Source organism: Monodon monoceros, unplaced genomic scaffold (genome assembly GCF_005190385.1).
Source record: "Monodon monoceros isolate NGI ecotype Baffin Bay Population unplaced genomic scaffold, NGI_Narwhal_1 Super_Scaffold_11, whole genome shotgun sequence".
NCBI classification, from domain to species: Eukaryota; Metazoa; Chordata; class Mammalia; order Artiodactyla; family Monodontidae; genus Monodon; species Monodon monoceros.
This window is the reverse complement of record NW_021703767.1, coordinates 66,080,301-66,095,367: the sequence shown is the minus strand read 5'-3', so window position 1 is coordinate 66,095,367 and position 15,067 is coordinate 66,080,301. Positions and strand designations below refer to the sequence as shown.

Below are 15,067 nucleotides of genomic sequence, written 5' to 3'. Positions count from 1 at the left end.
CGCTTTCCCCCCTTGGTGTCCATATGTTTGTTCTCTATATCTGTCTCTATTTCTGCCTTGCAAACTGGTTCATCTGTACCATTTTTCTAGATTCCACATGTATGCGTTAATATACAATATTTGTTTTTCTCCTTCTGACTTACTTCACTCTGTATGACAGTCTCTGGGTTCATCCACGTCTCTACAAATGACCCAATTTCGTTCCTTTTTATGGCTGAGTAATATTACATTATATATATGTACCACATCTTCTTTATACATTCGTCTGTCAATGGACATTGAGGTTGCTTCCATGACCTGTCTACTGTAAATAGTGCTGCAATGAACATTGGGGTGCATGTGTCTTTTTGAATTATGGTTTTCCCAGGGTATATGCCCAGTAGTGGGATTGCTGGCTCATATGGTAATTCTATTTTTAGTTTTTTAAGGAACCTCCATACTGTTATCCATAGTGGTTGTATCAATTTACATTCCCACCAACAGTGCAAGAGGGTTCCCTTTTCTCCACACCCTCTCCAGCATTTGATGTTTGTAGGTTTTCTGATGATGCTCATTCTAACTGGTGTGAGGTGATACCTCATTGTAGTTTTGATTAGCATTTCTCTAATAATTAGTGATGTTGAGCAGCTTTTCATGTGCTTCTTGGCCATCTGTATGTCTTCTTTGGAGAAATGTTTATTTAGGTCTTCTGCCCATTTTTTAATTGGGTTGTTCGTTTTTCTGATATTGCGCTGCAGAAGCTGTTTATATATTTTGGAGATTAATCCTTTGTCCATTGATTTGTTTGCAAATAGTTTCTCCCATTGTGAGGGTTGTCTTAATGTCTTGTTTATAGTTTCCTTTGCTGTGCAAAAGCTTTTAAGTTTCATTTGGTCCCATTTGTTTATTTTTGTTTTTATTTCCATTACTCTAGAAGGTGGATCACAAAATATCTTGCTGTGATTTATGTCAAAGAGTGTTCTTCCTATGTTTTCCTCTAAGAGTTTTACTGTGTCTGGTCTTACATTTAGGTCTTTATTCCATTTTGAGTTTATTTTTGTGTATGGTGTTAATATGGAGTTTATTTTGTGTTCATTCTTTTACATGTAGCTGTCCAGTTTTCCCAGCACCACTTATTGAAGAGACTGTCTTTCTTCCATTGTATATTCTAGGTGTCTAATTTCTTAGTACTTCTCTGAAATTAATTTCTAGTGAACGATTCAAGTGATTTGATCTGTATGTATGTACATGAGCCTCATCACAGTAGCTTGGAGTAGCAAGTTAAAGGTTATTCCAAGGATTGTGTGGTTCCACACAATCTGATGAAAGCCTTATGTTTCCTTAAGCTAGACTCAGGTTCTCATGGAATGATTCTCAGATCAACAGGTGCAGCATCACCTGGGAACTTACTAGAAATGTACTTTCTCAGGCCCTACTGAATCAGAAACTCTGGCAGTAAAGGGCCTGCAATCAGTATTTTTTAAGGCATTCTCCAGGTGATTTTGATGTGCACTAAAGTTTGGTAACCACTGGGTTAAACTATTCTTAGAAAAGTCTATTTCGTACCCCCTGCTTTCAGGCCAAGTTTAGGACATTTTGATAAGGAAGTGGCTGCAGAATGAACAGTCCAGTGTCAACAGCTTATATTTTCCATCTCTTTATCCTCAAAGAGCCTGAATCACTGTCACACAGTGTCTTGGGTTGCACAGCAACACTGAGCAACAGTTCAGAGAAATCCAATGTCCAGATAAAACTGGAATTTGCAGACACAGCATGTGAGTTCACTCATAAAAATTCGAACCAGAAGACTTTTCAGGAATGAGTCCCATTAATTCCAAGGGCCTTGGATCACTGCTGCTTTCGAGGAGTAGAACATTGTTTCCTCAACAGACTGAACCTCAGGAACGAAGTGTTATTTACCTTTTTCTAGCTGTACGGCATCCTCACAAACATCCTTTAAAGAAGTACTCAGTATCACCATGGCTCCGTTGGCAAAGGTAGATTAATGAATTCACTCAGCCTATGTTCTGGGTATCCAACAGGACTGAGGTCTCAGCTATAGCAGCCTAAAACCTGAGCTGTCCAAAAGCAGCCTCTGAAACCTTCAAATGATCATTCTCTCTGGTCCTTCTGTTGCCTGAAGCTTGATTTGTCGTGACACCTTACTGTTTCGCTGATGAGAAATAGCACAGAGCACTTCACAGCAGTTCTCATTAAAGGAGGGCAGCCAAGTGGAATTCATTCTTGGCTCTTCATAATTTTCAAGTGAGAATTTTACTGCATATTAATGAACACTAATTGACATTTGTGACTGGTTTTTATGGAAATCATGCATATATAATTTGCATGATAGTACCTAAGTGCAACTCTGAGAAGTTGGTGAGGGTTTTTGTATGTTGCTGGAGTTTTTTGTTTTTTTGTGTGTTTAATTCCCAACTCCAATCCCTGGCAGTAGTGTGGAATATTCACATGTCTCTCGGATCCGTCTATAAGGCAGTAGTGGCTCACAGCCCAGTTCGTGTGGTTGTGCCAGTTTATACCTGAGAGTGCAGAGGGTCACAAAACACATCAGGGCAGGCCTCTGAAAGTAGGAGATGCTCCCACAGTAGTCAGGGGGATTTTCCAGCCCTCCTTTAGAAATCAAATCTCCTGTTTCTGCTGAGTTATAGGAGTATCTCACTGTCCTGAGGATTGTTCCCAGGAGTATAGGACTCCTATCCTATATAATGTTTTCTAAACACCTCTGGGTTCACTTCACCAAATATGTACTGATCACCAGGCCCTGTGCTAGGTGGTAGAGCAAGACCACGTTGTCTTGTTCCCTGCTGCATCCCTAGGTCTTAGTGACCAGCCCATAATAGTTGGTCAGTCAACATTTATTGAATTAACGATCATGGTCTCTACCACCAGGGATCTATAATTCAGTATCCTTACAAAATCTGATTTTAAATACAATATAAAGACCGTTACTCTTCATGTTAGAAGAAACAATGATTTAGAACTTGGGATTCTGTTAGAAACTTTAGAGAAACAAGATAGATAACCTTGGCTATATGATCCAAGTATTTTGTATAGACGACCCTTCTCTATTGTGGAAATGAAAGAAGCCAATATTTATTGACGATCTAGTATATCAGTTCCATGTGCATGCATCCTGGACATCATATGATTTAATCATCAACAAAACCTGTGAGGTGTAGATAGTATTATCCTCATTTCACTGAGGAGGCAGCTAAGAATTGGAGAAGTTAAGGGACTAACCTAAGACACCACAGATATAAAATGATGGAGCTGAGAGTTAAATTCAGCCTGGGCTTTGTCCATTGCAGTATCACTCATTATACCCAATGGTCCTAGGATGTGTGAAATGAAGCCAAACTCCATGTACTGGGATGGAGGCTGAATTGACCCCGGGACCCTGAGGTGTGCCCTGCGTTCAGTTGATCTACTGTTTACAGTAAACCTACTGCTTACAGCACTGTTGTTCAGATCCTGTGGGGGACCCACTCCAATAGACAGTCTGATTCACTTTAATTCTACCAAGCAGCCAGAAATATTTAAACACTGTAAGCAGAGGGAGAAGTCAGATTTCATAGAAGAAAATTTACAAGTAATATCAAATTAAAAGGTTGAGTATGGCCTTCTGTAATGTTGAACAAAAATGTCCTACAGATTGCGGAAAAAATCACTGACTGTGCGCTGGGAAGCTCTGGAGAGGAGAGGCTTTAGAACACAGGGATTAGGAAAGAATGGTGGGATAATCCAAGAATTCATACAGAGCCCAAGGATCCGAAAGGTTCGTTTTCTCTAAGACTCACATTAAAGTGGTGAATCAAGTCCACTCTCCTTCACCCCACCCTGTCCTCTTCCCAACCCTGTCAAGGGACAGTGATTCCCTTCTGCTTCTAAACTCCCCTAAGAGGGATGTATTTGGAGCAGCTGTCTCTCCTCCCCTTGATATTCCCTCCAGTGAATCAAGATTCTCTGCACGAGCCCTGCTCCAGGGTCCTGGGGATGATTATTCAGAAACCATGAAAGTATGTGGAAAACTTAACTGGAGGCACTTCAGAGGCTTTAAAAGAGAACTTTTATCATTTCTCCCTCTTTTATAAGGCAAATCTGAGGTTCTGAGAAGCAGATTAATTCAGTACACTTTACATTGTTGGGCAGAAAATGTACAAGTTCCAAAACTTATACTCTTCCAAGAGAATATTCTTTCCCCTTCCACAGTGTTCCTTTTTTCTCTCGGACCTCCTCCACAAACTTCTAACTACAGCCTTAGAGCTGTTACCCCTATGGCCCTGCTCTCTCCAGTTGCCTCCACTGGCCCTGCACACATTCTGTGTATTCACATCAAACTTGCCTTCCTGCTGGTCACTATTCCCATCCGGCACTCCCCTGTACACACACACAGTCTCCATCTTCCCTTCCCCAAGCCCAGGCCTTTGCCCCAGATGTTTCAAGTGCGTGAAAGGCCAATCATAACTTCCTTTAAAGGACCTTTAAAGTAGTATAGAAAGAGCACTGAACTTGGGGCACCAAGATTCTCTTCCTAGGCTCACCATGTGATCCCTGAACCTCCCAACCTCTGTGGGGCAGTTTTCTGACCCATAAAATGGAGACTGGACTTGATTATATCTGAGGTTGCTTCCATCTCCAATATTCTGTGACTTCACATACTTTCCTGACTGAACTGTCTTGTTCATAGACACGCAGTACTTTTCCACCCTAATCTCATGCTCATCCTCTCTTAGAAAGAATTTACAACTGTAAGCCATCTTCTGTGTTGAGGATCTCTGTGGTGGGCGGTTGTTAGGGGAGGTTTAATCCCCTCCGCCCTGTGTGTACTTGTCTGCTGCCTCCACAAAGAGCAGTGTATGCTTAGGCAAGAGACATGAATTTTACTGTTAGTATAAGTGACCCATATGCAGCATGTTTGTAAATCTGCTACCAGAACATAACACAGTGCATTCAAAAACAATTAAAATGCATTTTACATTCCCTGCTGTTTATAATTATCCATGTATCTGCTGCCTATATTAACATAGTTAATGTGGAGGTAACAGTTGAGACAATACTAATGCCAGAAGGAACGTTAGTATCTAGTCAATGCTATTGGTGGTGGTTTGAATAGATATATTTTTTATTAATTTGCATGTGGTTCTGACTTACCTCTTCTTCATGGATAACCTGAGGCTGAGATTCTTCAAACAATGTATCTGTTTGCTCACATTGGGTAGAAACATTGGTATTACTTCAGCTGTCCCTTCTGCTTTTAATATAAAGCATGTATTGGGTTGAAAAATGAAGGAATAAGGAAATCCAGAAAAAAGGAAAATAGTCATAGGATAATAAAAGGAGCCAGAAATACCTAACACTGCACAGTTGCTATAAGTGAACCACATATTTGATTCCAAGCTTCCCAGCAGCCAAAAGAGAAAGAAATGTACTACTCATGACATGAAAATGTTCCAGAAAAAGACAACTTTTCCTGGTATTTGAAAGGAAGAGAAATTTCCACCATCTGTCCTCATGGAGGAGCCACTAAGTCAGTGTTGTAGACCACACCTTCGACAATATTTTACTAATACCTACAATGCTAATTTTGTTCATTTATTCAATAATCATTTATTGCATGCCTACTATGTGTCATATATGTTTCAGTGCGTTACAGTTATTGTTCTTTTTGATGCTCAAATTATCCTGTCATTGACCAGTGGAAGCCTGTTGACTCCTGCATCCCTTTGACATGATTCTGTACTCTCTGTAGTCTGATAATTTTTCATGCTCTAGTATGACAAAATGTCCCAGCTTCATCTCATATATTTCCAGCTCCATAACTTAAATTGACTATTTCACTAAAGAAACCTGATTCCTTTTAGTGAAAAATGGTTTTAGACACTACAATCTGGGCACTTGGAGTGCTTATTGTTGCCGTGTTGTACTTACTTCCAAACTTCAGTTAAAAGACTAGGAAATATGAATATTTTAGGAAAAGAAAAATTTTGAGTCCATACTGATGTTTCCCATTTAAATAAAAGATTGAGAGATTTTTAACTTATTTTATTTTATATGCATATTTTTTTCTCTTACTTTGAAATTCTTAGTTCCCATTGACATGAACATAATTACTTATTTGCTTTATCTAATAGGTAGATGTGTGTATGTGTATATGTATTTATATCCATCTATATAAAATAAGGACAATACCCACTTAATGCCATTTAAGATTTCTTTGTGGTTATTTTTTGTCTTTCGGGTATATAATCAAATTACTTTTACTTAAAATAATTCTTCTCTATGTGGTTATGTCATTAACTTGATGATAATAATTTGTTTCAGCTTGCTTTCTAATTTGTAGATATTTATTTTCTCTTTGATTTAATTTTCTTTTTTTTGAAGTTTTGAATTTTATTTTATTTATTTTTTATATAGCAGGTTCTTATTAGTTATCCATTTTATACATATTAGTGTATACATGTCAATCCCCATCTCCCAATTCATCACACCACCACCACCACCCCTGCCACTTTCCCCCCTTGGTGTCCATACTTTTTTCTCTATATCTGTTTCTCTGTTTCTGCCCTGCAAACCAGTTCATCTGTACAATTTTTCTAGATTCCACATATATGCGTTAATATACGATATTTGCTTTTCTCTTTCTGACTTCACTCTGTATGACAGTCTCTAGATCCATCCACGTCTCTACAAATGACCCAATTTTGTTCCCTTTTATGGCTGAGTAATATTCCATTGTATATACGTACCACATTTTCTTTATCCATTCGGCTGTCGATGGGCATTTAGGTTGCCTCCATGACCTGGCTATTGCAAATAGTGCTGCAATGAACATTGGGGTGCATGTGTCTTTTTGAATTATGGTTTTCTCTGGGTATATGCCCAGTAGTGGGATTGCTGGGTCATATGGTAATTCTATTTTTAGTTTTCTAAAGACCTTCCATACTGTTCTCCATAGTGGCTGTATCAATTTACATTCCCACCAACAGTGTAAGAGGGTTCCCTTTTCTCCACACCCTCTCCAGCATTTGTTGTTTGTAGACTTTCTGTTGATGCCCATTCTAACTGGTGTGAGGTGATATCTCATTGTAGTTTTGATTTGCATTTCTTTAATAATTAGTGATGTTGAGCAGCTTTTCATGTGCCTCTTGGCCATCTGTATGTCTTCTCTGGAGAAATGTTTGTTTAGGTCTTCTGCCCATTTTTTGATGGGGTTGGTTTTTTTTTTAATATTGAGCTGTATGAGCTGTTTATATATTTTGGAGATTAATCCTTTGTCCATTGATTCGTTTGCAAATATTTTCTCCCATTCTGAAGGTTGTCTTTTCATCTTGTTTGTAGTTTCCTTTGCTTTGCAAAAGCTTTTAAGTTTCATTAGGTCCCATTTGTTTATTTTTGTTTTTATTTCCATTACTCTAGGAGGTGGATCAAAAAAGATCTTGCTATGATTTATGTCAAAGAATGTTCTTCCTATGTTTTCCTCTAAGAGTTTTACTGTGTCCGGTGTTACATTTAGGTCTTTAATCCATTTTGAGTTTATTTTTGTGTATGGTGTTAAGGAGTGTTCTAATTTCATTCTTTTACATGTAGCTGTCCAGTTTTCCAAGCACCACTTATTGAAGAGACTGTCTTTTCTCCATTGTATATCGTTGCCTCCTTTGTCATAGATTAGTTGACCATAGGTGCGCGGGTTTATCTCTGGGCTTTCTATCCTGTTCCATTGATCTATATTTCTGTTTTTGTGCCAGTACCATACTGTCTTGATTACTGTAGCTTTGTAGTATAGTCTGAAGTCAGGGAGCCTGATTCCTCCAGCTCCGTTTTTTTCCCTCAAGAATGCTTTGGCTATTCGGGGTCTTTTGTGTCTCCATACAGATTTTAAGATTTTTATTCTTATTCTGTAAAAAATGCCATTGGTAATTTCATAGGGCTTGCATTGAATCTGTAGTTTGCTTTGGGTAGTATAGTCATTTTCACAATATTGATACTTCCAATCCAACAACATGGTATATCTCTCCATCTGTTTGTATCATCTTTAATTTCTTTCGTCAGTGTCTTAATAGTTTTCTGCATACAGGTCTTTTGTCTCCCTAGGTAGGTTTATTCCTAGGTATTTTATTCTTTTTGTTGCAGTGGTAAATGGGAGTGTTTCCTTAATTTCTCTTTCGGGTTTTTCATCATTAGTGTATAGGAATGCAAGAGATTTCTGTGCATTAATTTTGTATCCTGCAGCTTTACCAAATTCATTGATTAGCTCTAGTAGTTTTCTGGTGTCATCTTTAGGATTCTCTATGTATAGCATCATGTCATCTGCAAAGAGTGACAGTTTTACTTCTTCTTTTCCAATGTGTATTCCTTTTATTTCCTTTTCTTCTCTGATTGCCATGGCTAGGACTTCCAGAATATGTTGAATAATAGTGGCAAGAGTGGACATCCTTGTCTTGTTTCTGATCTTAGAGGAAATGCTTTCAGTTTTTCACCATTGAGAATGATGTTTGCTGTGTGTTTGTCATATATGACCTTTTTTATGTTGAGGTAGGTTCCCTCTATGCCCACTTTCTGGAGAGTTTTTATCATAAACGGGTGTTGAATTTTGTCAAAAGCTTTTTCTGCATCTATTGATATGATCATATTGTTTTTATTCTTCAATTTGTTAGTATGGTGTATCACATTGATAGATTTGCATATATTAAATAATCCTTGCATCGCTGGGATAAATCCCACTTGATCATGGTGTATGATTCTTTTAATGTGTTGTTGGATTCTGTTTGCTAGTATTTCGTTGAGGATTTTTGCATCTATATTCATCAGTGATATTGGTCTGTAATTTTCTTTTTTTGTAGCATCTTTGTCTGGTTTTGGTATCAGGGTGATGGTGGCCTCATAGAATGAGTTTGGAGGTTCCTTCTTCTGCAATTTTTGGAAGAGTTTGAGAAGGATGGGTGTTAGCTCTTCTCTATATGTTTGGTAGAATTCACCTGTGAAGCCATCTGGTCCTGGACTTCTGTTTGTTGGAAGTGTGATTTTTAATCACACTTTCAATTTCATTACTTGTGATTTGTCTGTTCATATTTTCTATTTCTTCCTGATTCAGTCTTGGAAGGTTATACCTTTCTAAGAATTTGTCCACTTCTTCCAGGTTGTCCATTTTATTGGCATCGGTTTGCTTGTAGTACTCTCTTAGGATGTTTTGTATTTCTGCAGTGTCTGTTGTAACTTCTCATTTTTCATTTCTAATTTTATTGATTTGAGTCCTCTCCTCTTTTTCTTGATCAGTCTGGCTAATGGTTTATCAATTTTGTTTATCTTCTCAAAGAACCAACTTTTGGTTTTATTGATCTTTGCTATTTTCTTTGTTTCTATTTCATTTATTTCTGCTCTGATCTTTATGATTTCTTTCCTTCTACTAACTTTGGGTTTTGTTTGTTCTTCTTTCTCTAGTTCCTTTAGGTGTAAAGTTAGATAGTTTATTTGAGATTTTTCTTGTTTGTTGAGGTAGGCTTGTATAGCTATAAACTTCCCTCTTAGAACTGCTTTTGCTGCATCCCATAGGTTTTGGATCATCGTGTTTTCATGGTAATTTGTCTCTAGGTATTTTTTGACTTCCTCTTTGATTTCCTCAGTGATCTCTTGGTTATTTACTAATGTATTGTTTAGCCTCCATGTGTTTGTGTTCTTCACGTTTTTTCCCCTGTAATTGATTTCAAGTCTCATAGCGTTGTGGTCAGAAAGATGCTTTATATGATTTCAATTTTCTTAAATTTACTGAGGCTTGATTTGTGACCCAAGATGTGATCTATCCTGGAGAATGTTCCATGTGCACTTGAGAAGAAAGTGTAATCTGCTGTTTTGGGATGGAATATCCTATAAGTATCAATTAAATCTGTGTGGTCTATTGTGTCATTTAAAGCTTGTGTTTCCTTATTAATTTTCTGTTTGGATGATATGTCCATTGGTGTAAGTGAGGTGTTAAAAGTCCCCCACTATTTTTGTGTTACTGTTGGTTTCCTCTTTTATAGCTGTTAGCAGTTGCCTTATGTATTGAGGTGCTCCTATGTTGGATGCATATATATTTATAATTGTTATATCTTCTTCTTGGATTGATTCCTTGGTCATTATGTAGTGTCCTTCCTTGTCTCTTGTAACATTCTTTATTTTAAAGTCTATTTTATCTGATATGAGTATTGCTACTCCAGCTTTCTTTTGATTTCCATTTGCATGGAATAGCTTCTTCCATCCCCTCACTTTCAGTCTGTATGTGTCCCTAGGTCTGAAGTGGGTCTCTTGTAGACAGCATATATACGGGTCTTGTTTTTGTATCCATTCAGCAAGCCTGTGTCTTTTGGTTGGAGCATTTAATCCATTCATGTTTAAGGTAATTATCGATATGTATGTTCCTGTTACCATTTTCTTAATTGTTATGGGTTTGTTTTTGTAGGTCCTTTTCTTCTCTTGTGTTTCTCACATAGAAAAGTTCCTTTAGCATTTGTTGTAGAGCTGGTTTGATGGTACTGAATTCTCTTAGCTTTTGCTTGTCTGTAAAGCTTTTGATTTCTCCATTGAATCTGAATGAGATCCTTGCTGGGTTGAGTAATCTTGGTTGTAGGTTCTTCCCTTTCATCACTTTAAATATATCATGCCACTCCCTTCTGGCTTGTAGAGTTTCTGCTGAGAAATATATATAAGGAGTTCCCTTATATGTTATTTGTTGATTTTCCCTTGCTGCTTTCAGTAATTTTTCTTTGTCTTTAATTTTTGCCAGTTTGATTACTATGCGTCTTTGTGTGTTTCTCCTTGGGTTTATCCTGCCTGGGACTCTCTGCACTTCCTGGATTTGGGTGGCTATTTCCTTTCCCACGTTAGGGAAGTTTTTGACTATAATCTCTTCAAATATTTTCTTGGGTCCTTTCTCTCTCTCTTCTTCTGGGACCCCTATAATGCGAATATTGTTGCGTTTAATGTTGTCCCAGAGGTCGCTTAGGCTGTCTTCATTTCTTTTCATTCTTATTTTCTTTATTCTGTTCCATGGCTGTGAATTCCACCATTCTGTCTTCCAGGTCACTTATCTGTTCTTCTTTTTTTTTAAATTTTTAAAAATCTTTTCTTCTGCCTCAGTTATTCTGCTATTGATTCCTTCTAGTATATTTTTCATTTCAGTTATTGTATTGTTCATCTCTGTTTGTTTGTTCTTTAATTTTTCTAGGTGTTTGTGTTTTAATTCTTCTAGGTCTTTGTTAAACATTTCTTGCATCTTCTTGATCTTTGCCTCCATTCTTTTTCCGAGGTCCTGGATCATCTTCACTATCGTTATTCTGAATTCTTTTTCTGGAAGGTTGCCTATCTCCACTGCATTTAGGTGTTTTTCTGGGGTTTTATCTTGTTCCTTCATCTGGCATATAGCCCTCTGCCTTTTCATCTTGTCTGTCTTTCTGTGAATGTGGTTTTTGTTCCACAGGCTGCAGGATTGTAGTTCTTCTTGCTTCTGCTGTCTCCCCTCTGGTGGATCACCAGTATTTTATTTTTGGAGTGTCTAATCTACTATATTTTTAATTTTGTAATTGCATTTTAATCTCTAGAATTCTGTTTGGGTTTTTAAAATATGTTCTCCATTTCTCCTTTCATTTTGTTTATGTTCTGTTTTATATCTTTGAGCATATTTATAATGGTTGTTTTAAAGTCCTTATGTGGGCTTCCCTGGTGGCGCTACTGGTTGAGAGTCTGCCTGCCGATGCAGGGGACGCGGGTTCATGCCCTGGTCCAGGAAGATCCCACATGCCGTGGAGCGGCTGGGCTGGTGAGCCATGGCCGCTGAGCCTGCACGTCCGGAGCCTGTGCTCCGCAACAGGAGAGGCCACAACAGTGAGGCCCGCGTACCGCAAAAGAAAAAAATTTTTTCTGTATTTTTTTTCTATTTTTTGGCTGCGCTGCACAGGATGCAGGATCCTAATTCCCTGACCAGGGATCAAATCTATGCCCTCTGCCGTGGAAGTGCGGTGTCCTAACCTCTGGATTGTCAGGGAAGTCCCTCTGTATGTTTTTATTGAATTTTTAAAGTGTATTGTTATAGGTCTTATTTCTTGCTTCTTTGCATGCCTGGTAATTTTTTATTGATGATGGACATTTTGAATTTTATGTTGTTGAGTGCTGGCTCTTGTATTCCTTGAACCAACATTGTATTTTGTTCTGGAATGCAGTTAAGCTTTTTGTGGATCAATCTGATCCTTTTAAGGCTTACTTTTGAGCATTATTAGGGAAGGTCCAGAATAGTTTCTAGTCTAGGGTTTATTTAGTCCCATTTTTTTCTGAGAATTGTATCCAATGTCCTGTATATTATGAGGTCTCTCCACTCTGGCTGGTGGGAACACAAAGTATTCCCAACCCTGTGTGAACTCCAGGAAATGTTCAGCTACTGCCTACCAGTGGTTATTTCTTTCACTTCAAGTAGTTTCTTCTCACTCATGCCTAGATCAATACTCAGAAAAAGACTGAGAGGATCCCCTGCAGGTTTCCAAAGCACTCTCTTTCTTGGCATCTCCATCTTCTTCATTACTCTGCCTCACAAATTTGTTTGCCTGATGTCCCTAAACTGCAATCTGTTCTCCTTACCTCAGCAAGACTTCTAGGCTCTCTTTGGGTTTCCCTCTTTGTGCTGTGGCCTGGGAACTGCCTTCAGGCAGTAACTTGGGATCAATTATTGTCACTGGAAGGATATATTTATTTATTTATATTTCACTCTATCTCTGTCAGTCAACTGTAGGTTCACCTCATTTGTTTTCCAAAGTCCTGTGAAATCTGTTATCCAATATCTGGTAAGAGTTGCTTTGTATATTTTGTCTGGTTTTCGAAGTGTTTACAGCAGGACGGCAATTCCAGTAGCAGTTAATTCTTCATGAACAGAAGCAGAAGTTGTACCAACTACAAAACAAATTTTTAAAAGACAGTAATTGTAGGACTAGCTTTTCAATAGCCAGAAATAATGTGTAGAAGAATAGGGTAGATTTTTGTGGAAAGATATGGGGGCTGTTGAGAGTTGTGAACCTGTAAAGGACCATCTTGCTCTTTGGAACAGTGTAGTTGATGCAGTATCTGTTTTGCTGATCCTAATCACCGGGCAGGATTCTGTCAAATAAATTGTAAACCCTACCATTTCATCTTCTTGGGCCTGCTACTGTCTGTGGACTAGACAGTTGACCTCTATAGACTTTGGTGGGGGCGGGAATTGCTCTTGGAGGAGCCTGGCAGGCCTTTCTCTTTGTGCCTTGGATTCTGTATCTATCTTATGGTCAAATGCCTCACTATTATCCCCTCTGACACACTACTTCCCACCCACTTTCCCAATCACTCAATACTTTTTGAAATCATTCAACTCTGTCCTCTCAATAACTAAGCCATTCACATGTTTCACCACTTCTTCATGTGTGAATCTCTGTAAATGTGTGCTAATGTTATAATTGAATGCCTGCCCCGTGGAAGAGCCTAGTATCATGGTTTATAAAGTTCCTACACTGGATATCCATGGACTGGAGGGGTGCCTAAGCATTCAAAGTTCCATGCCAGTGAGTTCAGTCTGTCCAAGGTGACCTTTAGAATGTACTCAGAAATTTATGTTCAGCTGGACAATCCTATCATGTTCACAGAATCTCCCAAAGATGATTTGGGCTTAAGGTTGTTAGCCCTTCTGAAATCCACAGTGTTGAACTGGGTTTCTCTACCTTAGCATTAGTGACATTTGGGGCTGGATAAGTCTTTGTTATTTGGACCATTCTGTGAATTGCAGGATGTTTAACAGCATCCCTGGCCTCTACCTACCACATGTCAGTAGCACCTTCCTCTCAGTTTTGACAACCACAATGTGTCCAGACACTGCCAAATGTCCTCTGGATGTGCAAAATTGCCCCAGTTGAGAGTTACTGATATAGACATACTGTTGTGGGCCACACTCCAGAGATCCCATAGATGTGAAGCTCTGGGAACTAAACATGAAGAAACCTAACAGGCCATTGGTGTCTTCTTGGGGTGAGGTCAGTCCAGGGTGTCTACCCCATGCAGGGTATTAACTGGGAGGACATTGACCTTTCAGTTAAACTCCTGGATTTGAGTCCCGCCTCTGCAGATTTGGAGCAAGATTCTTCACTTTTCTGCTCTTCAGTTTTCTTATGTGAAAATGAGGAGATGTCTTGTTTACCTCACATGACACAGTTGTGAGAACAAAATGAGGTTTTACATATATACACACACACATCTATATGATGTAAGGATACACAGACAGGGACTTAATAATGGTTTAAATGTAAGTGTACTTATTTGCCAGTATGATTAAAAGGGCAATATAGGAAAAATATATTTTTCAGTCCATCATATAGTCCTCCCTGTGGCTTCCAGTATTGCTCTATGCTAGAAAGCACAATAGGGGATGTCTAACTTTTAAGAAAAAAAAAATTATCTTTTTAGCAATTAAATTTTCAACTAAATTAAGATGCAAATAGTCAGATTTTTATATTTACTCCTTAATTTTGCATTCAGTAATCTGATCAGACTTCACAAGAATTTAAATGTCTTGACAGGAGGTAGTGGCTTTTAGTTCTCTTGGGATTTCATTGTAATGAGCCTGGTAAATAATTCAGGAAGATATGAGAGGCCAATATATGGGCAGCACCTGGTGCTATATTGTTCCTGTCTAAGCATGCAGAATCCAAAGATGGCATTCTACACCAGTCACTATTGTTCTGACTTAAACACAAGTCCTGTATTCAGTGGCCATTGGAATAATAATAATTGATTTTTTTCCTCTTCCAAGTTTCCTCCACAATAAAAGAAAACTGTGCTAAGCTGTTTCAGAAACACAAAGCAGAAGTGGCATCCTTTTTTAAATTCCCACTGGTAAAATTTCAAATCTGTTTCTCTGTTACGGGGTAGATTGCTTCAAAGTATTGGGGACATGTCTGCCTTTTCTGCTGGAGTTAATTTAAGCCTCTCTACTTTTGAGCATTTCTTCTTTTGTTCTGCAAGGTAGAGCTTTTTTTTAGATCACAGTATTCATATTGCAATCATCTTCTGAGAGAAATAACAC

The 15,067-nt window shown here is 38.3% G+C and overlaps 1 protein-coding gene across 2 annotated transcripts in view; it reads left to right on the top strand.

The window, feature by feature from the left end:
• GPR156 (G protein-coupled receptor 156) overlaps positions 1-15,067 on the top strand; it is a 94,023-nt gene that overhangs the window by 17,638 nt on the left and 61,318 nt on the right. The gene's annotated exons all lie outside the window — the stretch shown is intronic.